Source organism: Colobus angolensis, unplaced genomic scaffold (assembly GCF_000951035.1).
Source record: "Colobus angolensis palliatus isolate OR3802 unplaced genomic scaffold, Cang.pa_1.0 Scaffold196, whole genome shotgun sequence".
Classification (NCBI taxonomy): domain Eukaryota; kingdom Metazoa; phylum Chordata; class Mammalia; order Primates; family Cercopithecidae; genus Colobus; species Colobus angolensis.
Genome location: NW_012115110.1, coordinates 6,827,377 through 6,852,120, shown reverse-complemented (window position 1 = coordinate 6,852,120; position 24,744 = coordinate 6,827,377). Strand labels below are relative to the sequence as shown.

The window sequence follows — 24,744 nt, the reverse complement described above, 5'->3', positions numbered from 1 at the left end:
TTTTTCTTTAGTACACACTCAGTCATTTTAGAATAACAGTTCCATGTAACCCTAGTTGTTTTTGATTATTGAAAAATCTTTAAAATGACTTTTTTCTCTCTCTCTTTTTTTTTTTTTTGGTCCTCACAGTAAATATTTCACTGGAAAATTCTAGCAAAATTAGCAAAATTACTGCTTTAAAATCAGTAGAAATAATTTCTTTCTGCGTGGTTATGGCACCAACCCAAGACCCAGTTACTATCATTTGTTTAATTTTTCTATTGATTTTTAGAAATTCTTAAAATTGACATTAAGTTTTTATGCAGTGTTTCAAAGTCAGATTATTGAAGCAAAGGTGTTCAAAGGAATCTAGCTTCACTTCCTGTTTTCTTGATCCTATCCTAGAGCTCTTTCTGCATTTAGCTATTTACGTATATTTTATGGGTTAGGCTACTTTTGTAATAGAAGCAAAGCAACACACACACACACATACAAACATATATTTATATTATCTTTTCTTAGATGAAAGGTGGCTATTATATAGACTTGTCTCTGTGTAGCATTATTTTAACCTAATGGTATATGCTGGAGCCTACTCTGTAGAATAGTGTAGAGATTTATGTCATTCATTTTTTTTTTGTAGCTACATAGCTTCCCCTATGTGATGAGCCCTAAACTAATCAAAAACTCCTTATTGAGAGATGCTTAGGTTATTTTCTGTCATTTGTGACCATGGATAGTGTTTCAGTGAGTAGTGCCTCCTATAAACATTATTTAACATTTTTGCAAGTGTACCGTTGAATGAGATTATTAGAATTGGGATTTCGGAGCCAAAGGGTGAATGCATATGTGGTTTTGGAAATGTTGCCCAATTCTCTTTCATAGAGGTTGCGCCACTTTGCATTCTAGTTGCCCTGGATATGAATACCTGTTTCTCTGCCGCCTTTCCTGCAGAGTACACCATCAGGCTTTGGGATTTGGACAAAACTCAATGCATGAATGGCGTCTCAGTGTATTTTTATTTGCATGTTTTTAATTCTGAGTGAACATTCAATGAACATTTAGGAGAAGCCTGTTGTGTACAGGGTCTTTGCTAGATATTGAGGAGATCGAGAAGATGCTCAGTTCCTATTAAAAGGGTTTAGACTATTTTTAGGAATGGGAACCAAAAGGGCCATTGCATAACATTCTATGAAGGGTCCTAACAGGTGCCTGTGTTGGGTGCTGCAGATCCTAGGAGAGGGGGCTCTAAGCCCACATCCTGGGCTGTAGGATGGTGGTTGAGGAAGGTTTCTAGGATAAAGCCATGCCAGAGCTGCATCCCAAGTGATTGTTAGAAGGTGTTTACAAAACTTGTGAAAGGAGAAGTTTCCATGGAGAGGAAAAGAGCAAGTGATAAGCCCTGAAGTGAGAGAGGAAACACTGCAGGTCCTGGCAAGCCTCACGTACAGGAAGTCAGGACATCTTATTTTAAGATATGGAGGAGGAGGTAGAGGGCATGAGGCTCACATGGCAAGTGGGGATTCAGAGGTGCCTGGCATTGGAAGGCATCTGAACAAGTTTATCCTCTATCTGGAGGATGACAAAATGCTGACAGGGACAGCCCATTCTGAGGCTGCTACTGAGACCAACAGGAGGAGGAACGGCATTATGGGAAGGGAGGCAGAAATGTAGAGAAGAGGTGGATTCTGGAAATTGGAAGGGAGTGTGGTTGAGGATTCAGTAGATGCAGAGCAGGAGCAAGGAGAAAGCCCTGACTGCAATCCTCACATTCTTGGCTATTGATTCCATATAGAATCAAGAAGAGAAAGCAGATATGAGGAGTGTGGTGATTTTAGATGGAAAAGGCTGAGTCCCTGTGAGCCACCAGATGGAATTATCTAGTTGAGGGCAAGCCTTCCTGAGAACCAAGAAAGGGGATATTTTCAAGAGGGCGATGTCCAGCAGAGCGTCAGATACTGCGGAGTGTTCAAGGCAGGTGTGTGCCAGAAGGAAGAGTGACACACTTGTTCTGGTTTTCCTGGGACTTTCCTGGTTGCTTCTGTTCTGGAAAAGCCAGGACAACTGGTCACTCTGAGAAATTCTGTAAGCAGCACTGTATTAGCTGCCTAGGGCTGCTGTAACAAATTACTACACACTAGATGGCTTAAAACAACCTAATTGTCTCTTCTCGCATTTCTGAATGCCAGAGTTCAAAATTACGGTGTTTGCAGGTCTGTGTTCTCTCTGAAGGCTCTAGAGAAGAACCATTCTCTGCTTCCTTCTAGCTTCTCATGGTTGTCAGCAATGTTTGGCATTCCTTGGCTCGTGGATGCATCCCTCCAGTCTCTTAGTCTGTAGTCTCATGGTATCCTCCCTCTGTGTCCCTGTCTTTCTGTCTTCTCTTTTTATAAGGACATAAGTCATGTTGAACTTAGGGCAAACCCTAATCCAGTATGACCTCATCTTAAACAATTCATCTGCAACGGTGCTGTTTCCAAATATGGTCACATTCGAGGCACCTGTGGTTAGGACTTCAGTATATCTTCTGGGAGGACACATAAAAAGCAGCATTTATCAGAGCAGTTTCACCACAGGGTTGGGGGAAGAAACCAGATGGTGATGTGTGTGGGGATACATCAAAGGTTAGGGACGATATGATAGATATAAAAGGAGAGAAGAACTCATGTCAGCCATGCAGGGACATAAGGGCAGGGAACAACTTTTAAAAGAGCATGACTTAACCATCCTCAAATGGTGATGGGAAGGAATGAGGTGAAGGAAGAGGCTAAAGAGAGAGGAGCGGGGAGATGATTGTTTAAGCAGAGACCCCGGTGCTGTAGGAGGGGATAGCAGCTGGGAACAGATGCCCAGTTAAGTTATAGGAAGCCAACTCCACCTCCAGTGAGCGTGGAGGGCAGGAGGCCAAAGCACCCAGGATGCAGGAAAGCTGGTGGGTGGGGGTGGATGCAGGAGAGGAAGGAGTTCCTGAGGATCTCTGTCGTGGCTGAAGAGGAGTAGGTAGGTCCCAGGCCAAGAGAACAGGGCCTTAGAAAGGAAATGCTTCTCTGAGGAGAGAATAAAACTTTTTCAAACACACACACACACACACACACACACACGTCATGTGATGTTATGGGCCCACTCAGGCCTTGAAATGGCTCATGTTACAGCTGAACAAGTGGCCTTCGCAACTCCCCGTGAACACTTTTTTGTAAGGCACTGTTCCAAGAACCTTTGAGAAAGCAGGATGAAACACTGACCAGGGGGAAATAAAGGAAGCAGCAGATAATCTTGACTTAAAATCCTGATTTCCATGCATGTTTAAAATATCGTGATTGAGTATTATGCACTGGAGGCATTCTGCACAGGATGCTACTGATGAAGGACTGGATGCTAACAGACTGTCTTCATGGAGCTTAGCATGTTCTGTCACAGTCTTGATCTGATTTACCTGGCTAGGCAGAAGATGCTGGTATAATCTATTTTTTTTTTCCAGCTTCTGTGAAGTATTTGCCACTGCAGGTGCCTCCTGTCTAGTGGAGTTCATTGCACAACACACTTTTACAGCTTGCTGTGTTTGCAAGGTTACTTGCTTGACTGTATTTTCTGGAGTATTTGTCCCTGATTGTGCAGTGGCTGCTAACACACCCTGACCCATTACAGACACACCGTTCACACGTATGTCCTTGTCATTTGCTTAAATGTCTATTCCAATAAAGAGGGGAAAAAATCGTGACCCTTCAAGACAGCGTGTTTCTCAGCATGCTTACTGAGTCTCAAAACCATCTCTGAAATTAGTTTTAAATGTTTAATGTCTACTTAAGGCGAGGTGCCATATTCTGCTTTTGTTTGTTTATTGATTAAAGTTTACTCAGTATGCTGGCTATTTAGAGAGCAGGCTCCTGTTATACAAATTGGTTTGTGGGAAGCGATTTCACATTATTCACAAAAAAAGACCACCAGTGATGTGAGTTGTGCTGTACTTTGCTTGGGTCCTTCGTATGACTGATTTGGAGGCCTTTCTTCAGGCTGTTAGCTGGCAGCATTTAGCATTAATGCCTAAGATTACTCCTGCCTGCAGAATCAGGCAGGGCCCTATTGATTTCCATTCCCAGGTCCCAGCGATCTTTATCTTTAACTCCTTGATGTTCCTGTAGAGTGTCCTCCTACTTATGGGTTTATTGATTGGCCTGAGAATTGTTCTGAAACTCATGGAAGAGCTGCATGGACTCATGATAGAGGATCTGCAACATTTAGCTCCAGTGCCTTGGGAAAGGCATGGAGGGAATTGAGATGACTGCTCCAGCTTGGGCCATCACCGGGACTGGGTTGGGGGTTGCACTTGGTTTTCTACTGCTTCCCTAAGGATCTTGGGTTTTAACAGCTGCCTTTATCCCCGTATATAGTCTTAGGTGACTGAAAAAGCAGTGACTGAAAGTGACCAATTAGGATTTTAAACTTGGGTTTTATTCCTGTATCACCGTATGAATGATTATTTTTCATGGATCCTATATTTTCCTTTCAAAACGTATCATTATATTACGTTATATTTATGTGTGTGTTGCACGCATTGCTTTGTTAAATGTTGACAGGAAGGATATCTGATATGTTTTGTAACTCTGAGTTGGCTCTTTTTCGCATTCACTCACTGTGCCCCCAGCCCCTCTCCCAGTCTAAGAAAGCTCTTTCTGCCCTTCTCTAATGTGACCATGTGTACATTACCTGTTGTCATCATAACTGCCTTTCTTGCCTGTTTTCTGGTCTCCTGTCACTCTTCCCTTGACCCCTGTGCTGTCCTGTGGGCTGCTGGCATTGTTCAACCTGCCACCTGCTTCTCCTGTGGCTGGAGAAGGCATAACATGGGCAGTGTCAAGCACAACAAACTGTAACCTCTCAGAAAATGAGGGAATGCTGGATGAGTGGAAGAGATGTTTTTGTGCTAGGCTCCATGTGTGTCCACAGCTCCATGTGTGTGACATGGCTCCACGCATGTGTGTCTCATGGCTCCATGCATGTGCCGTGGTCCCATGGGTCTCTCACAGCTACATGCATGTCTCATGGCTCCATGTTTGTGATTCCATGCAGATCCCACAGCTCCAGGCATATCCATGTCTTTATGTGTGTCCATGTATCCGTGCATCTCCCCATCCCTCTGTGTGTGTCCATGTTTCCAGGCATGTTCGCAACTCCATGTATGCATGTCCCATGGCTCCATGCATGTCCCATGGTTCCACACATATCCCATGGTTCCACTCAGGTCCACATATCGTTTCTTGCCCCATGGCTCCATGTGTGTCCCTCAGTTCCATGCGTGTCCCACAGTTCCATGTGTGTCCATGGCTCCATGCATATCCCACAGTTCCATGTGTGTCCATGGCTCCATGAGTGTCCCATGGCTCCATGTGTGTCCCATAGTTCCATGTGTGTCCATGGCTCCATGCGTGTCCCACAGTTCCATGTGTGTCCATGGCTCCATGAGTGTCCCATGGCTCCATGCGTGTCCCACAGTTCCATGTGTGTCCATGGCTCCATGCGTGTCCCACAGTTCCATGCATGTCCATGGCTCCATGCGTGTCCCACAGTTCCATGTGTGTCCATGGCTCCATGAGTGTCCCATGGCTCCATGCGTGTCTCATGATGCTCTGTTTCCTCTCTGGGTTTTGGCTGTCTGGTGTCTAATGCACCAAGCAGTTGTGTGGAGTCATGGTACTGGCTGAGTTTAGCCTCTTCATTAGGATACAGCAGCCTCATTGCCACAGGAGGGGCTGCAGCAGAGGATTCCTCGAGTCCCTCTGAGATTTCAGAGGTTTCTGAGTCTGAATATATAAATCTTGGGTAAAATTGCTTCCAGTATTTCTCTCTGTTCATCTAGTCTCAGATCTACCACTCTGACCTTTAGAAATCATAAATGTGTGTGATTGCATGATAATGTCCTACTTTCTCCAAGGAGGAATTAAGAACATTTATTTTAATTAGAAACAGATAGCATGACATTATTTTTAATATTTAGTTTTAATCTTTTCATATGAATCTGATTAACATATAGGAAGATACTGCTAACTGTTGAAAACTCTCTTGAAGTCAACATTTTCTCTGTAAACTAAAATTTACATAAACCAAGTGTGATCTTCACTTGTTTCACTATAGAATATGACTTAGCCTCCTAAGAGTTTACTTGGGGAGGAAATGTGTTGTTATGGATCCTTAAATATCTTTTGTTCTGTGAATAATTTGTGTTTTCATTGTCATGCACATGACTGGATGTTTTATGTGATGTAATGTCAAAATCATATTGGCAAAATATTCTAATCTATTTGCAAAGGAACCAGCGTTTTACATTAAAAAATGCATTTGGGGATACGTTTCTGATTTTAAAGTATGTTGTCAGTTTTCTATCTGGAGAAATGAAATATTTTTAAAAAACCACTTTTCAATCCTGTAATCTAGGTATGTAATGATTATTCAGGAGTGCAGAGATGTTAGGAGAAAATGCTACATGTAACCACTCTAAGTTATTAACAAAGAGAATTGGTTCTAATATGTAGACTGGGCTTTAATGTTGTTATTGATCTTTGGCTCATCAGAGCTGAGAGGGTCCCTGTTGTGCATTTTTATAAGCAATAATTAGACTCTGATGAAAATGGTTTATTGAGTTTTGAAAGTTATTAATAACTTTCATGTTACTTTTGCATTCTAGGGCCACTAATTAAATAATTTTTTAAGATTGAATATTTATATTTTATCTTCAGGTAAAATTTCAATTGTTTTTTGGTTGATTTATCTCAATAGGGAGATAGATAGTTTTTATTATTTTAAGTCTTTGAGTGGATTGCTTTATAAGTAAAGTTGTGCAATGTGATTGAGTTAAAACTGGGAATAAGAATTTGTAAAGTTAGGCCGGGCGCGGTGGCTCAAGCCTGTAATCCCAGCACTTTGGGAGGCCGAGACGGGTGGATCACGAGGTCAGGAGATCGAGACCATCCTGGCTAACATGGTGAAACCCCGTCTCTACTAAAAAATACAAAAAAAAAAAAAAAACTAGCCGGGCGAGGTGGCGGGCACCTGTAGTCCCAGCTACTCGGGAGGCTGAGGCAGGAGAATGGCGTGAACCTGGGGAGGTGGAGCTTTCAGTGAGCTGAGATCAGGCCACTGCGCTCCAGCCTGGGCGACAGAGCCAGACTCCGTAAAAAAAAAAAAAAAAAAAAAATTTGTAAAGTTAGAATCCTAATTCAAAATAGCATTTCCATTTGGCCTCAAATGGTATGTTATTGTATTTTATTTATCTTTAAGTGTATTATAATCTTTCTAAGCATTAAATGGGCAATTCATCTATTTCTCATACTGAAGGTAGATAAAAATCCCTATCTTATGTACAGAGGAAGAGTTGGAGATTAAATGTGGGGTGAGTAACATTTTAATTAGGCAGTATTTTTCTTGGATTATGTCCTCCTGTCTTCTCTTTATATCAAAACAAGGTAAACCACCTTGGTTACATTTGGGAGACAAAGCTTATGCCATCTCCGGTGGACAGCAATGGTGATGTCTCTCTGTTACCAGCACAACAACAAAAAAAGAGTGCATTAAGATTTCCAAATCTTAATTAGTTTGGTTTTTAATTTAATCAACACTTTAAATTTGTATTTTCTTGAATCTTTTTTATGATTGACTCAAGAGGGCCTAGGAGGTAATCTCTAGCTTTAGGTGGAATTATTCTTTATCTTTTGCTCTCCCAATTCCTTCATATGACCCAGGGGCAAGTCTAATCACACATGTTCCATGAGTGAGAAAGTGTTCTTATTCATAATGAAGGGCCCTGCCAGACTCATGCTGTCATCCACAGTGATGTTGTGTGCTAAAGCACCAAAATGAATGGATTCCTCTAATCCCCGCTGTAAAAAGTCGGGGTAACAATATTTGACCCATCCTACCCTGAAAATACGTCTGGGTATGCCTTAGAGAGGCTGCAAACCCTGTTAACTAAAATCAATGAAGCAAGACCCTGACGCCAGGAACAGCTGAGCAGAGTGCTCATGGCAGCTCCCAGAGGTGATTAATGATTGTCACTCTCATTTGTATGTTTGATTTTTTGCGCCACTCAATTCTCTGGCTTCAGCACAGAGCATTACTTATTTAAAGATGAAAGCAGAGGTCCAGTTCGTTAATAATTTACTCAATATTTATTAAGTGCTTATTATGTGCCAGAAATTGTTTTAGTTACTAGGGTTACCCCAGGAAGTAAAACAGAAATAAATCCTGGCCCACACTGAGTTTACATTTTATTAGGAGAATCAGATAATAATAAGATATAGACATGTAGTAGAATTGGTTACATAGTGATAGGGTTGAGGAAAAATAAAAAGCAGGGAATGGGTTAAGTGAAGGAAGGGGTTTGCAACTTTCATCATGATAACTAGGTATGCCTCTAAGCTCCACCACTGCCTTTTCATTTTGGTTTGTTCTGCAGGGAAATGCTGGAAGACCTACACTACAAGAACTCAAAACAATGATGTAACTGCATGAGGAAAACTATAAGGCAATGAACAGAAAGCAGAGATCAGAAATAGGCCCAGATATACATATATATTGTCAATTAACTTTTAATGAAGAGGCTATGGTAAATCAATGAGGAAATGATAGTCTTCAACAAGCAGTACTGGAAAAATTGTACATCTCTCTACAAAAAGTAAACTCTAAATATTGCTTCACACAATATACAACAGTTAACTGATAGGGATGATAGACCTAAGGTTAAGAGCAAAAATTTAAAAGCTTGTGGAAGAAAACATGTAAGAAACATTTCCAAAAGTTTGGATTAGGAAAGATTTTTTAGCTAGAATATGAAAAGCACATACCAGAAAATTTGATAAATTGGACCACATTCAAAATGGAAAGCATTTTCTCTTCGAAGACACCATTAAGAAAATGGATAAGCAAGCCATACACTGTGTGGGAATATTTGCGAAATATTTGATATACATACACACACAGAGAGAGATACACACATTTACCACATGTATATGTGGTCTTGTGCCCAGCATATATAAAGTCTTAAACTTAAGAAAACAATCTAATTTTTAAAAAATGGACTAGAGATTCAGACATACAACTGCATTGTGAGATACCTCCACACACACTGTAGACTGACTAAAATTAGAAAGGCTGACAATACCAAGTGTTGACAAGGATATGGCACAACTGGACCACTTCTTTTGTTGTTAATAATGCAGGATGATGATGCATGATAATTCAGCCACTTTGGAAATGTGACATTTCTTCAAAAGTTACACATGTACTTACAATAAGTCCCAGAAAATCCACTCCTAGGTATTTTCCCAAGAGTAATATAATATTGAATAATGTCTACAGAAAGATTGTATCCAAGGGTTTATAGAAGATTTATTCTTAAAAACTCCAAACTGGAAACAACCCACAAGTTCATCAATGGAAATAGACAAATTAATTATGTAAAATGGAGAACTATTGGGCAATAAAAAGGAAATAAACTACAAATACAGAGACCAAGCTGGATGAATCTCAGAGTACCATGCTAAATGACAGATTCTAGATACAAAAGACTATGTATTCATTATCTCATTAGGTGACATTCTGTGGAAGATAGAACTGTAGCAGCAGAATACCTATTAATGGCTGCCTGGATAGAGGGTCAAGGAGGAAATTGACTGCAAGGTATATGAGAGATTATCTCAGTTGCTGCAAATATTTTATATCAAGATGAAGAGGTGGCAACAGGTTTTATACATTTGTTTAAAGTCATTAAATTTTACATTTAAATGAGTAAATATTATTCTATCTAAATGACACCTCTATGAAGCTAATTTTTAAAATTATGTTAGTCCCAACTCAAATGAAGATTCAGAAACTTGTCAAGAGTGTCGAATCTAGCAATCATATTGCTTTAGAAATAGCCTGAGTTTGTTAAGATACAATGCCACATCTTCTTGAGCATCAAGTCCAAGCATTATGTGAGAACTTTACCATGTGAAAGATAATTCTGAATAATGTGTTATGTAACATTTAATAAGACCTAGGTGTGTGTATGTATGTGTACATGTTTCAGCAAATTACTTAAAATCCAAGATTATCTTTAATGAAAATTCACCATAGACTGTGATTTAGTCCATTTTGCATTACTGTAAAGGAATACCTGAGAGTGGGTAATTTATAAAGACAAGAGGTTTATTTGGCTAATAGTTCTGCAGGCTATACAAGCATGGCACCAACATCAGCTTGACTTCTGGTGAGGCCTCAGGAAGCTTTTACTCATGGCAGAAGGTGAAGGGGTTGTGGGCATATCACATGCCAAGAGTGGGAGCAAGACAGACAGGGCAGGTGTCCCAGGCTCTTTTTTAACAACCTAGATGTTACATGAACTCATTACGGCAAAGAGGGCACCAAATCATTCATGAGGGGTCTTCCCCCATGTCCCAAACACAGCTCACTAGGCCCCACCTTCAACATTGGGGATCACATGCCAACATGAGATTTGGAGAGAAGAAACAACCAGACTATATCAGACCGTTTTATCGGTGAAGTTTTCCTCCCAAAGTTATTTTAAGGGCTAAGTTCATGTTAACTTGGCATAAGAAAGCTAATTTATTTAACTCCCAAAGGCAGTCTTTGGAGGAAAATTTCTGACATATGCATGCTTTCAGAAGGTGCCATCACATTTGAGAATTGTTGATTTTCAGATTGCTTTTGAATTTAAGTGATAAAAATACTTTTTGGAATTAATGGATATTATATTAACCATGCAGAGGAAATGAGAGAGATACATATTTAGCCTGAGTAGCTATGCAATGCATGCAATTCTTCTTTTGCTTTTTCAGGGTGAGTTTTCTATAGGTGATCCTTCCCTTCTTCCTGTTCCTATAATTAGAAACAGAACAATAAGCGAAATCATGGCTATAAAGCAGGGCTGGCCAATAGAACTTTCTATGATAATAGAAATGCTCATATTCTGTACTGACAAATATGGTAGCCATTAGCCATGTATAGCTGTTGAGGTTTGAAATGTTACTTCAAAAGTAACAAATTTTAATTGTATTTAATTTTAATTGGTTAAATGTAGTCATCTATTGCCAATGTCTACCAAACTGGATAGCACAATTATAGACCTTTGCATTCCAGCACTACTTAATGAATATCGATGTAGGCTGTTCTACTCAGAGACTCATGTGCCTTGGCCTCCTCTCTGAGTCAAATTTTTTGGAAAGCATCATGGTTCATGTTTAAAGAATACTAGACTGGAAAAGGAAACCTGTGCAATTGTTGCAGCTCTGGTGTTAACTGCTTCTCTGATGTATAGGGAATCTCCTATTGTCTTCTATTTTGATCTCAATTTCTTCAAGTGAAAAATGAGCCTATAGAGCTATCATATCTAAGGTTCCTACCACATTGATTCTATTGCTCTTGAATCTAGGAAAACAAGGAACTTAAGGGACATTTGGGACATTCTTTATCTCTTTAGGAAAATTCCCTCCTTCATCCTCAAATGACAACACAATAGAATTCTTTATTGCAAGAGCAAAATACAAATGGAGATTTCTGTTGACATTATTGACAATGACATTTTTATCACAAGTATTTAGTAGGAAAAATCAATATATTTTATTTCAAGGATGGTTTGACCTCTAATTTGCATACATTTCCACAATTAATTACCATATAAAGAGATTACAGCCATGTTCCAATTGAGAATTCCATTGAGAATTTGCACTGTTTCACTACCTAGAAGCAAATGATTCAGAGATGAAATATTAACATATATGTTTTAAGTCATCAATGCGGTAAAGTTTAAAAACCCTTACTCCAAAAGCTCACTGGCTATTAAACTAAAATATCCATTAGAAATATTTTGACTTCAGGTAATAGATAGTTAGTCTAATAGTGGTTTATATCATAAGGATGTTCATTGTCTCCTAACTAGATGCAAAGAGTAAGCAGTGCAGGGCTGGTTCAGAGCTCAGCAGCGGCAGCAAGGACCCAAGTGCTGTTGTTTTGCTCAGTCATCCTCACGGGGTTGGCTCTTGCCCTTGGTTTTTATTTCATGTTAGGATGGCTGCTGGCAGGGTTCAGAGACAGGCAGTAGTGGGAGGGTGGGGGTAACTGGCTTCTTTACTCTCTGCTTAGTATCAGAAATCAACAACAAAAGCCAAATCTTACCTGGAAGCCATATGCAGAATTGTTTGCATATGAATGGCCAGAGCTATTTGTGTGGCTGCCTCTAGGTGTAATTGAAAAGGAAGTGTCTGCCAAGGGGGAATGGAAAAAACCACTATTTAACTCCTGAGTCCAGCAGGCCTGGGACCAGGATTAGGTGAGTGAGGAACTCATCTTGGGTACACTATTTAAATGGTGTTGAAACACTCAGTAATCAAGAGAAATAATATACTAATTCAATATTTCAAAAAGGTATATGAATGCAAAAAATCAAGCAATGATGAACAGCACTCTAGATTTTAAATAAAGACAGGATCAGTACAGTCTCTTGCTGAGCCCCGTTGGGGCTCCAGGATCTTTATTCAAAATGTTGATGGTGTGTTTATCCTGGATTTTTGCATTAATTTAGACCTTTAAAAATTATATTAAAGTACTGTTTATCTTGATTACTGAATTTTTTCATATCCCCAGAAATTTTACACTCCAAACAAGGTACTTACTAGCCTTGCCCTTGCTCCAGCCCTGGTTATTTAACAAAATCAGGTTCTGTTAGCAAGGAAGGTCTGTACTAGGATAGTTTAGCGTGTCTCCTCAGCTGTGTTGTCAGTTCTGTATCTTTTCTAATGCATCTGCCCACAGAAATGGGTATCCTTATATATGTGTCATGGAATATGTCTGCTTCTTCTGTGATAAAACCCTGAATAAATGTATACTCCATCTTCTGCTTTCCATAGGGCTCTTTCTGAACAATGAGTACTCAATACATGTTTTATTGAATAACTGAACAGAAGCTCTTCTGACAAGAAACAGAAAACCCTTGCAAATTGTTCCCAATCAAATCTGAGATACAAAGAAGAAAATAAATATTTCCTCATTTTTATATATTTTTTGTATTTTAGAAGACATTTTATTGAATGACTTGAAATTCAAAAATATGATTCACAACAGGTTGGGAGGAATGGAAGGATGTGTTGGTGCTTTTTATGCCTTTTGAGATGAGCAATGGGAATTTGACTCTCTTTAGGAATAGCTAAGTATGTTTTCAAATAACTTACGTTATAAAAGTGTAGAAATTATAATTAAAAATTATGAAAGCTAGTGCACAATAATTTGTCCTTATAATTTTAATCTCACTATGTCTCTGGTCTGATTAAATAATATTCTATATTGATAAGCTGTTTATTTGAAACCTCTTAAGCTTTCTTCTCCTCAAGAAGCATGATAAAAGCAAGCCCTCTCTCATTGGGAAAAGCTTTAAAATTCTATTAGGATGTTCCTTGTGAATACTAGCTATGCTCCTTCAGTGAAAATATTATATGAAAAGAATTTCATCTAGACCTGTGAAGCCTGACTAATATAGATATGTAGTAGGAATTACGTTCAGGGCTATCAAATAAGTTTGTATTAAGGGCCAAATGCATTATTCACACCATTTATAAGATATAGTTCTTCACTCTCAAAGGTGTCTGCACAAAATTGTTCAATGTCTTCTCTGATTTAATTCAGATTTTGAAAGCTCATGTGACCTTCTAGAACTTCTCTCACTCAGGCAATTTGCTTTTGACCCATTCCTGCCCCACCATATAATTATGACCAGTCTTTGGAATTTAGGGAAAAGAAAGAAAGAACATATGGAAATAATAAATTTACATAGTTGGTTGTTGAAGATGCCTGCTATAAGAAAAATTAACTTAGCAAGGAAAGAAACAGTGGGAAGATTATAGTGAACTTTGCATGTGTTTATCATTACTGTACTTATTTCAGACTTCCCCTTCCTTCTGAGCCAAATTTGAGCACTCCAGGTTTCTTTAGCAACTTTTTTTTAAAGGAGCTAATGAAATACTATGCTTCTCCTGTGAGCATCCTGCCTCATTGCCTGCCTACTTCCATATGCCCCATGTTTTCTGGCCACTTGAGATGCCTTTTTATTCTATTTTATTTTTCTTTGATTTAGTCATGCCATTCCATGAACTGAAAATAGTTTTTGCTACAACTGAGCAACTGACCCTTGGCAGCTCTGAATCTCTTGACAGAATCGTGTAACTGATGTTTAGGGGAGGCAAGAAATATAGTTGGATAATATTCCATCTGTGGTATATTTTGTAATTCTCAAAGCCTCCAGTTTCCTTTACCTCCATAACTATGTGGAGCTTCGGTTGATATCACCAAGAATTTCACACTCCAAGTGAGAGAAGGATATCTCCCAAAGGATATGTAATTCTATTATGCTGCAATGCTCTTTCTGTGACTTCAAGCCAAGTGAAAACATTTGCTAGTTCTGGAGGTACTTTTCAGCCAGTCTTACCATGTGACCTTCTAGAACTTCTCTCACTCAGGCAATTTGCTTTTGACCCATTCCTGCCCCACCATATAATTATGACCTCCCTTTCCTACTGCAGGAGGTGGGGGGTAGCAGCCATTCACTGTTTTAAGTGTAGATCCAGTATATGACCACATCTGCCTCCCTGCTCTGTTTGTTTTTTTCTTCTGTAGAACATTAAATGATTAGTGTGCATGGTTCAGACAGGAGCCATCTTCAGATGGAGTAAAACAGAAAAGATTGTATCAGCGCTTTGCAATGATTTCCTGTGTGCTATATTTGCTCATGCACAGAATAGAAAGACTTACACCTTTTATAGCTTGAGACCAAACTCCTCTGGCCACATAACCACACAAAGTAATGTCCGAAGAACCTAGCATGGTTATAAGATCTCATGAACAATTCTGCTTTTTTGAAATGTACTTTAGAGTCCTGGAATCTTTAATTACTGGATTTTCCTAACCCTGTTCAAAGAAATAAAAACTCCAAAGCAAAAAGTAAGATGCATTATAAATATTATGCTGAGATGAGGCAGTCCCTGAAAAATCCTGTAGACTCCCTAGGGGCCAGGTGTGGTGCTGAATCGTTTCAGCCAGTCTGTTGTTTCTCATTTGGGCATTTGCAGATAGATGCTTTTGCACATAAAAAAATGAAACTTCTAGTTTAAGACTAAAGAGTTTCTGCTTTCAACTCAGCTCCTAACCACAGAAATCATCTTACATTTGATATTCATCTAGCCAAGGGAACATACTACAGAGGTTGGGAAGTGTGTGGGCTGGGTTTCAAAACCATGGGCAAGTAGGTTAACTTTGTGTTCACTTGGGTTTTTATATCCTCTTTTTTTGGGATATAATTAATGGTTAAATAGTAGTTTAAGTTATATTTTTAAATGCAGATGTAAAATTGAAAGGACGGACTTAAAACTACCTATCTTCCCTTAAGATTTAAAATGTTCATATTTCTAAACATGAAAACACTGGAATAGCATTCAAACTAAGTGTCTCTGCCCACGTAGGGTTGGGAGTCTGTTGGGAGTTGCTCTATTTTGTGGATCTAGGGTCCAAATATTGTCACTGATTGTTCTGTTGACACGCTTAGTTCCATTCATTGTTTCATTAGTGTGTACCCTTTACACACTACGTAGGGTAGTATTTCTAGTTACTCTGGAATTGAGGTGAGAACATAAAGAAGATAGTTCTTTTGTAAGATTTCCAGCAAAACAGTAGGCCGAGTTGATGGGAGAAATCTCTTACCCTCATATAGTGGCACTAAAAAAATAGAGAACGTCCCCAAAGCAAGAAAGGGACAGTTCTAGGGGACAGAAATAAAAAAGAGAGGTCAAGTCTGGAATCCTCAGTAGGAACCCAAGTTGAAATGTCTCTGAGGGCTGGGGCTTATAAACATGCTCAGGGATGGGAGAAGCCGGTGAGGCTCGAGTCTGATGAGCAGGGAGGCCAGAAACTGAATCCGGAAGCCACAGTGAGCTGTTCTACCTGCAAAACGAAAACACAAAAAAACTGCAGATTCGCCCCTCAGGACGAGAAGAGGAAGATGGCTGTGGGCGGACATTGTCTTATGAAGAAGGCACTGCGGCCTCTAGGTTCCCACGGGGTGTCCAAATAAGAATCTTCCTTGCCAGCAGGGTCCTGAACACCAAATCTTCGCGTTTGAGTGCGCCCTCTAGTGTTCATGCCCATGGCAGTGTTCTCCGTTCCTGGATTTGGGGCTCTTGTAAACACAGCTTTTTGGTCAGGGTGAACTCAAGTCAAAGGGTGCACACTAATGAAACAATGAATGGGACTAAGCGCGTCAGCAGAGCAATCAGTGACAGAATTTGGACCCTAGATCTGCGAAATAGACCAACTCCCAACAGACTTGAAGGTGTTTAAAGAGATACGTATGTAAAGAGCAATTACTTTTGCACCAACCTTGTAGCATCAATAAGGTCAGAGCAAGAAATCATGATGTAGATGGGAGAGAGTATAGATGTAGTGAGAAAGAGCATTATGAGGTGGAAGAAAATGCTAAGGAAATCTCTTAGAAGGTGATGCATGTAGAGGAACAGATTAACTCACATTTAAACCCAGAGTAAGACATTTATTATTTATCTAGAACTCACAACATATAAACATATATGTGACTCAGTCCTACCTCACAGGAAAAATGGAGGTAATGCTGGTATAATTTTCATCACTTTCCCTCCTTTCTGTATAACAGAACCATGTATTCATCTTATTTTTAAGGAAGAAAGTAGGTGATGCTGCATAGACTTGAGTTTTTGTGGTGGTGGTGGTTTGTGTTTTTTTTTTTTTTTGGTGAGACAGAGTCTTTCTCTGTTGCCCAGGCTGGAGTGCAGTGGCATGATCTTGCCTCACTGCAACCTCTGCCTCCTGGGTTCAAGCGATTCTTGTGCCTCAGCTTTCCAAGTAGCTGGGATTACAGGCGCCCGCCACCTTGCCCAGCTAGTTTTCATATTTTTAGTAGAGACAGGGTTTCACCATGTTGGCCAGGCTGGTCCCGAACTCTTGACCTCAGGTGATCTGCCTGCCTCAGCCTCCCAAAGTGCTGGAATATCAGGCATGTGCCACTGCAGCTGGCCAGACTTGAGTTTTTAAAGGGCAAGATTTCTGTCTTATTTATTTTTGTGCCCCAAACAAATACTTTATAGATCTTGGTGGAGAGAATGACTATATATTTAATCCTTTGCTGTTAAAGAACTTAATACTCTCTCCCTTAGGATGAAGAAGATAGAAAATCAGGCATTGAAAAGATAAATCATGGATTGATAAAAGAAAATTATAAAATGAAAAGAATCATTTGTGTTTCTTGCTTTTCCTATCTTAGAGCTCTAGTTTTCTTGCTTGAATAATGGCTTCAGGGATTTTTCAAGGATTCAGGAATGTGTACGTCAAATACCCGCTGTGTTGCTCAGCCTAGTGCTGAGAATATTGTATGCACCCAGTGTGTACTATTATGGGTGTCATTATCTTCATTGCTGTTTTATTATTTTCACCATCATCTGAAAAGGTATTTCCAAGAGTGTGTACTAAAGCTTCGTTTCTTTTGTAACCTATTGTATTGTTATAAAAAGCAAGGCACTGGACTTAATAAAAATTTATTTGCTTTGGGGGACACAATTGAGATAGTTCTTTCCTGCATCTCTATCTCATAATCTACTCTCTCTGTAGAGTAGTGTATATTTTCTCAATTATATGTATTTTGAAAAACACCTTTACTGGTTTTTACACCATTCAGAATGTCTCTTTTGTGATATCTATCAAATTTCTTAAGACTCTCACTGCTGTGTTCCATCAGTGTCACCTACAGAATCAAATCCCATCCATCTGGAGAACACTGTATACATTATCTCCACAGGTGTGTGCCTACCTGATGCTAACTTCTGATGAATGTACTAACAGTACAGGTGAAGTAGGATGACCCACTGCAGAGGTTAATAGTGGTTCATCTAGTGAATAGTTCATTGAACTACACAAGAGATTCAAAGGCTGTTGCTGAGAGATAATGTCACAGTTGAAATTCTTGTTTATCTGGAATTTAAAAACTAAACAAAACCATGTTTATATTTCTCATTGTATTTCTATAAAACAAGGATAACAAAAATTTTAAAATCTATTAGACAACCTTAGGAGAATCAACCTCCTAGTGTTGTCAAAGGAATGATTTTATCAGTGCAGTTCTGAATTCTAGGTCATTCTACCTCTTCTGCCCCAGTGGTTCTTAATCTTCAAAACTGGATGGACATTTTGCCTTTAAAGGGTAATATTTTTTCATAGTTTTTTGTTTCTTTGTTTTTCCTCTGCAAGGAAATACTTATTTGAGAGTTATACTAACCTGAATACTTAATTGCCTAACAAGTCAGCATGGAGTGGTGGCAAATATAAAGACGGAATTGATTGGAATTGGTTAAATTTTGGCTTAAAAAAAAAAACACGGCAAAATCAGCTGTAGAGGAATAGTTATTATAGGTACGAAAGTTACATCATGACCTTCAGGAAAGGAAGGACTGACTCAATTTCAGATTCCATAGATGTCTAACCTATCATCAACTCAGCTTCAGTTTGGTTATGCAAGGAAATTCCTTCTCTGGCCATTCCTTTACTCTGGCTACTATGTTATAAGGGAATCTATTGGATAAAGACCAAGCCAAGCTAAGCATAGCAATGTCAATTTCCAGCAGTGCCTCACAATAGCAATCCAACAACAAATGCTTACTGAGTGCCTTACATACAGTATACCATTTAGTCTTTATAAAAGTTGTATAAAGTGACCATTTTTCCCCTTTTATATAGCTGAGGAAAAAAAAAACTAAGGAATTTAATTAACTTGTCCACGAACCCATGGTGCTTCTGGAACAGAGCAGAGGCTAGATTCCTGGCCTGTCACACTGCAAAGGCCAGGTTCTCATATTCTGCAGCCTCTAGCTGGTCGGGGGAGAAGCTGCTACTGTGGTGTTCCTGCCTTGTGTGCGTGTCTATGAGTGTGTGTGTGTCTGGTTTGATTGCTGGTGCTGAGGATCAGGGGGCCTGCCTGGGAGCGGAAATGGGTTGAGCCCTAATTAACAGGTATGTGCTCACCTTTTTCACTTTGAATTTTCCATAGCCCCACATCCTACTATCTTTGGAAGAGGCCTCTGAACCAGTGCTTTGCTCCTTGAATCAAAAAGTTTTGAGGGAAAATTATCTCATCATGTACCTCAGTGCCTCAATCTGGAGCCTCCTTTTCTGGATTCCAGGCATATTTATCGTAGCATAGAGGACAGGTGTACTTCAAATTTAGTTCAAAGAACTCTCTCCTAGCATCCCAAGCTTTGTCTTATTTTCCAGCTTCATTTCTTTCAACATAGAGGGTGCACTGAATGACTCATGTTCATTCATGCATCGATGTGTTTGACATTTATTCATTCAGTCACTTTTTGAACCCACACCCATTCATTCACTAAATCACATCTTTATCAAGGGCCCGCACCAGGGCAGCCTTTGTGTTAGGCACTGGGAGTGTGGGACACAGCAGCGCACCTGCCATTTAGTGGAAAGATGGATGTGTCAACCGACAAATTGAATGCTGCAGCATAGGGCCTGAGAGGCAAGGTCTGGGCACTGTGTGCACAGGGAGGACCCTTCCTCTTGTTGAAGGAGATGTACAGAGAGGTTCTGTGGCAGCTGTCATCCTAGCTGGAGTCAGAATGACAGGTGTCAGAACACCAGGTAAGGGAAGGGAAGCCAAAGGAGCTCTGGGTGGTCCCTGGACCAAAAGCACATGGGACAGCACTGAAAATGGGGTTGAAGGTAAAACGGAGCCAGTGGGGTTCTTAGTGGCTTTGGTCTTATTGAGGCTGCATGTTAGAGATGCTGCCTGGAGTGCTCAGGCACCAAGGAACAGACTTGGCATAGGCGGACAAGCAATGATGGAATGAGAAGTATGGAGAGTACAAGCCAAAAGCAGTAGGGACAGAGGAAAGTGTGTTCTAGAAGCTGAAGCAACAGGACTCTGAACACATGTTGGGGAAAGAATCACTGTTAGATACTCCAGATGATCCACTGTCTCAGTCTAGCGTGACAAAATTCAACAATCCCTCTTTCTTAACTGAATTTCAGCACTGGAAAATGCACTGCTCAGAATTCCTGTCCAAATAATGTTTGTTAAATAGCTGTAGTTTAAAGTGAGAGAAATTTTGTCCCATAGTTATTCATCCATACTGTACAACATGACGTGGAGCTAAGTAAGTTTTGCCTTATGTATCTTCAGACATGAAAGATACCAACGGCCCCTCATCTTCACCTGGGGCTTTGGAGCACTCCTCTGTGTCCAGGAGAGGTGCCTCACCTGGGGCTTCCTGTCTTGAAGTTACCAGGTAAAGGTTAGCTTGTTGGATAACAATTCCTCCAACTCTGTCTTGGCAGTCTAATCCCTTTAATAGACTCAACATTTGCAAAGAGGCTTATCTCTGTTCCCAGAGTTTGCAGTGATACTGTCAGGATCTCCTCTCCCTGGGTATTTTTAATGGAGTAATGTTTATGTTTGGGGAGGAACAAAAATAGAAATGTTTATAACTGGTGGGGGAAAAAAAGAACTAATGCAAGTTGGAGTCATGGGCTTGGTCGGTTCTGTTTGTGAAAACAATTCTCGCTAATTATAGCCCTTCTAGAATGACAGCATTATTATACTGACCATATGCAATTAACTTGACTTTTCTTCCTCTGTGTATGAAAATAGAATGCACTGCAGTTTTCCCCTCTCGTATTCCTAAGCAAGGACTACACATCCTTTGGTGGACACAGTCCAGCTTGAGTCATTTTTTAAGGAGTTCTAAAATCTCTGTATGGCATTAAATTTAATAGGTCCAGTATATCAAAAATAGAATTATAATTATGAAAAGTCAGTTAAAAGGAGGGTGGATGGTAAAATGAAATGAGATTTTTAATGGCTTGCCAAGAGTTATAATTAATGAGATGGAGATTTGGCCATGCATGTGACCTTCAGGTAGGAAACGTAGGAAACAGTCAAAGCCCTGTGTGAATGGGCTCAGGAAGGAGAATGATCTTTTTCAGAAGGAAAGGGTTCTCTATGTCTTGCCAGCTGCTGCATCCTCATCTTTCAGGGCTTTCTCTTGAAGTCGGGCTCACTGAATATGTTCAGGAGGCTGCTTGGTGTTCATATTAGGTGCATGAGAGTTTTGTTGGAAGAGACACAGCTAGCAACACGGTGGAATCCTGGAAGAAAGGAGCTCTTACTTAGACAATAACTGCTTTATTTGATGGATCACTTGTAATTTTGCTCATAACACGGAGCTGCTTGTCATGACAATGTTAATTCGTGGGTATGATCTACTTCAGTATCTGTTTTGCACAGTGAATTTCTTTGAACCCTGGTTGCAAACAAACAAAGAAGAAAATAACACAAAAGCATGCTGGCTTGAATGCCTAATGCCATCCTGCTGCACAACTTCCTCACACACCACACAGGCTCCCGAGGCTATAAAAATTGTTTTTGTCTGATTAAACACAAGTCCCTTTGAACTTGGTGGGGGTTCTTTTCTGCTTGCACTTTCTTGTAACTGTGTGCAGCCTTTTCTTTTTTTTTCTGGTTTGATTTGGAATCCAAGGTGTCTACAAGTTGGCCGACTCTACCTCCTTCATCCTTTTCTTAAAGCAAAAAATGTGTGTTATTGTAACATCTGTTACATTCCATATCCTGAGGCACAGACAGGCAGAACTAAACGCTCTTCACTTATGTGTGTGCACGCACATGCACACACCAACCCTTTCTTCTAATACACAGAACATGGGTTGACTGGAAGGCAGAAGCAGATCAGAACAAATTATGTTCACAATTATGTTAGCAAACCATCTAATCATAACCAACAGAACCTCGATCTCTCAAGGTAACCCCCAGAGAAGAAATGTATCTACAGTGGTGGCTGGGGACTTACCTGGGGCTATCAGCTCTCACTTCTGGGGAGAGAACTGAAGTGAAGGAGCAGGTTCCAATTTATATTGATGTCAGTAGAAACAGAATCCAATTGGGAAGTCCTTAAAAGCCTGTATGAAGATAAGGGATGTATCAGGGATGGCATTAAATAATCAAATTGATTCTAAGATCAAACTCATCATAGCCATTTGCTCTGAAATTCTCCAGTGAACTATAGAGGTTGTAGATAGAGAGGAATAAGATGACCCTCGTAATACAGGGATGTGGGCTTTATTCATTCATTTCTGCATGCATTCATTTGTTCTAATGCTGAACACTCCACACATCTTTCTTCCAACTCTCAGTATGAGTGGCCATTTTCTTCTCTTTCTGTCATGCTTCGCCTTGATGTCCCCTCTAGCACCTTATTAAATGATATCTGTATGTTGAGGGCTACCAAACCTTTATCTTCTGCCCAGCCCCTTCTGAGCTCCAGAACTTCCCTGTTCCCACCTTACTCACATCTCCATTGCAATTTCTAGTAAAGACTTCCGCGTAGACATCCAGGAAAGAACTATTGGATTCTTCCCCAAATTTGTTTTTTCTCCATCTCTCCTGTCTCAGAAATCACCCCATAGACTGAGTTGTTCTAGTGAAAATCTTGGGTGTTATTCTCAGTTTTTCATGTTTGCTTATTTTCCTAATCAATTAGTTCAAAACGCTTCCTACATCTGCTCCCTCTCCTCCATCTCCTCTAGACCGCTGTGGTCTATCCCACTTCCTGCATTCTCCATCCTCTGCAGACCATTCCCCACACTACAGTCCTAGGATTTTTTTAAAAAATTGCCCCGCAGCTCATGCCTCTTCCTCAACTATTCCTTACATATACCTTGGCTTCCTAGTGCCATAGATGAGGGTTGGCAAAAACTATAGCCACAAGCTGAGTCAGCCTCCCACTTGTCGTTGTGAATATTGTCTTAGTGGAACCCAATCATGCCCACTCTTGTCTGTGGTGACAACGGCAGAGTTGAGGAGTTATGACAGAGACTATATTCCCACAAAGCCTAAAATACTATCCAGACCTTTGCAGCAAGTTTGCCAACCTCTCCCGTAGAGTAAAATCCAAAGCTTTTTACCTCTACTTGCAAGATAATGCTTGCACTGGCCCTACCTCCCTCACACCTCTCCTCTCCTGTCTCTTGTTACACTCCTGTCCTGCTTCTCTTGCTCAGTTTTTCCCTGGATTATCATCACCTTGGGGCCTTTCCCCAGACAACTCCCTGTCCTGGAATGCGCTTTGCCAAGACCTCATGTGGCTTTTTCTTGTCATTCCAGTCTCAGCTTAAATGTTACCTGCACAGAGTGGCCCTCCTCACAGACTCTACCATGTTGCTCTAAGTCACACTCTACAAAGTCACTCTGTTTTATTTACATCATGGCACTGATTGCTTATGTCATTCATTCTGCCTCTGTCATTAGGATAAGCAGTTAATGAGAGGAACAGCCTTCTCTGCTTGTTTTCCTGCAGCGTCTGTAGAATCTACAGCAGGACCAGGCACGGAGTAGGTACACATGTGCCGCACGAAGGCCTGAATGAACAAACAGCTGTCACGTGTCTGGGAGCAGACGGTCTAGTGAAGAAACATTAATGGGGTCAAGCAAATAATTAAAGTTCACCATGACAAACACTGAAAACTGGGCCCAGAGCGGAAAGGGTCTCTGAAGCTGTTTGGCACACATCAGGAAATGAGAATATAAACATGTCAAGAAAAATTGAAAACAAGATTAGAAATGCGACTGTAACGTTGAATTCACAACCCTCTCCCAGGAAGTCAGTGGGGCCGTAAATACGGCTTCTAGTTTGTCCACGTGATGGCTTCGTCCCTCGCTTGGTAACAAGACTGACTATTATACCCCCTGGCTTATGGGTCTTGGCAGGTTAGTACCTTGAAATGAAACTATGAAGAGATTCACCAAAATAAACCAAAAAGGGCAAAGCCAACGGAAGGATATTTATTTTCTTCATTGTCTTGCGAACCTGTCTTTGCAGAGGCTGGTGATTTGGAGGTGTGGCATGCTGAGCTCTCTGGGGGATGCTGGGCCATGGCAGAAATCCACCTCTCTTGGAAATAAAAACCCTGAAACCATAAATGTCAGCCTTTGTTTCTTTTTTTTAACATGTGCTTTTTCTTTTTTTAAAGTTTAACATCTTGGGTGTTTGACTTGGGGCTGCTTGCTGGTACCAAAGCAAGCCTGGGAGTGAGGCCAGTGGCTTTGATGGGACTGTAGATAACATTAACCAATGGGCTGTGCTAGGAATTTGAGAAGGTTTGCTTTTTATTTTATTTTTCCCTCAGAGGAAATGGAAGTATAGTAATTACCTGGAGTTTCAAAATGGTTTTTGTGTGAAAGTGTAGAAAATACTCAACTTATGAAGATGATAATGATTTCCTGCATGTCCTTATCATTTTCACTGGAAGATATTAAAGGCCATATAAAACTATGGGATGCAATATTGTAGAAGTGCTCCTCCTTATTGATGCCATGTAATATATGATAAATTGTATGGAGTGAACGATTATGGGCTCTTTCTAAGCTAATCCACATTGATATCTAGCTGGGTGAATTTCAGCAAGACCCGCTACTCTTTTGGAGTCTTAGGGAAGAGGTTTGGGTAGATGTGCCCAGAGGTGGTTCCTTCTTACTTTAAAATTGCCTTTCTTTCTTTCCTTCCTTTCCTTCCTTTCCCTCCTTTCCCTCTTTCCTCTTCTCTTCTCTTCTCTTCTCTTCTCTTCTCTTCTCTTCTCTTCTCTCCTTCCTTCCTTCCTTCCTTCCTTCCTTCCTTCCTTCCTTCC

General features: G+C 40.2%; 1 protein-coding gene across 1 annotated transcript in view; it reads left to right on the top strand.

Moving 5' to 3' along the window:
• SEMA5A (sema domain, seven thrombospondin repeats (type 1 and type 1-like), transmembrane domain (TM) and short cytoplasmic domain, (semaphorin) 5A) overlaps nt 1-24,744 on the top strand; it is a 539,042-nt gene that overhangs the window by 174,622 nt on the left and 339,676 nt on the right. The gene's annotated exons all lie outside the window — the stretch shown is intronic.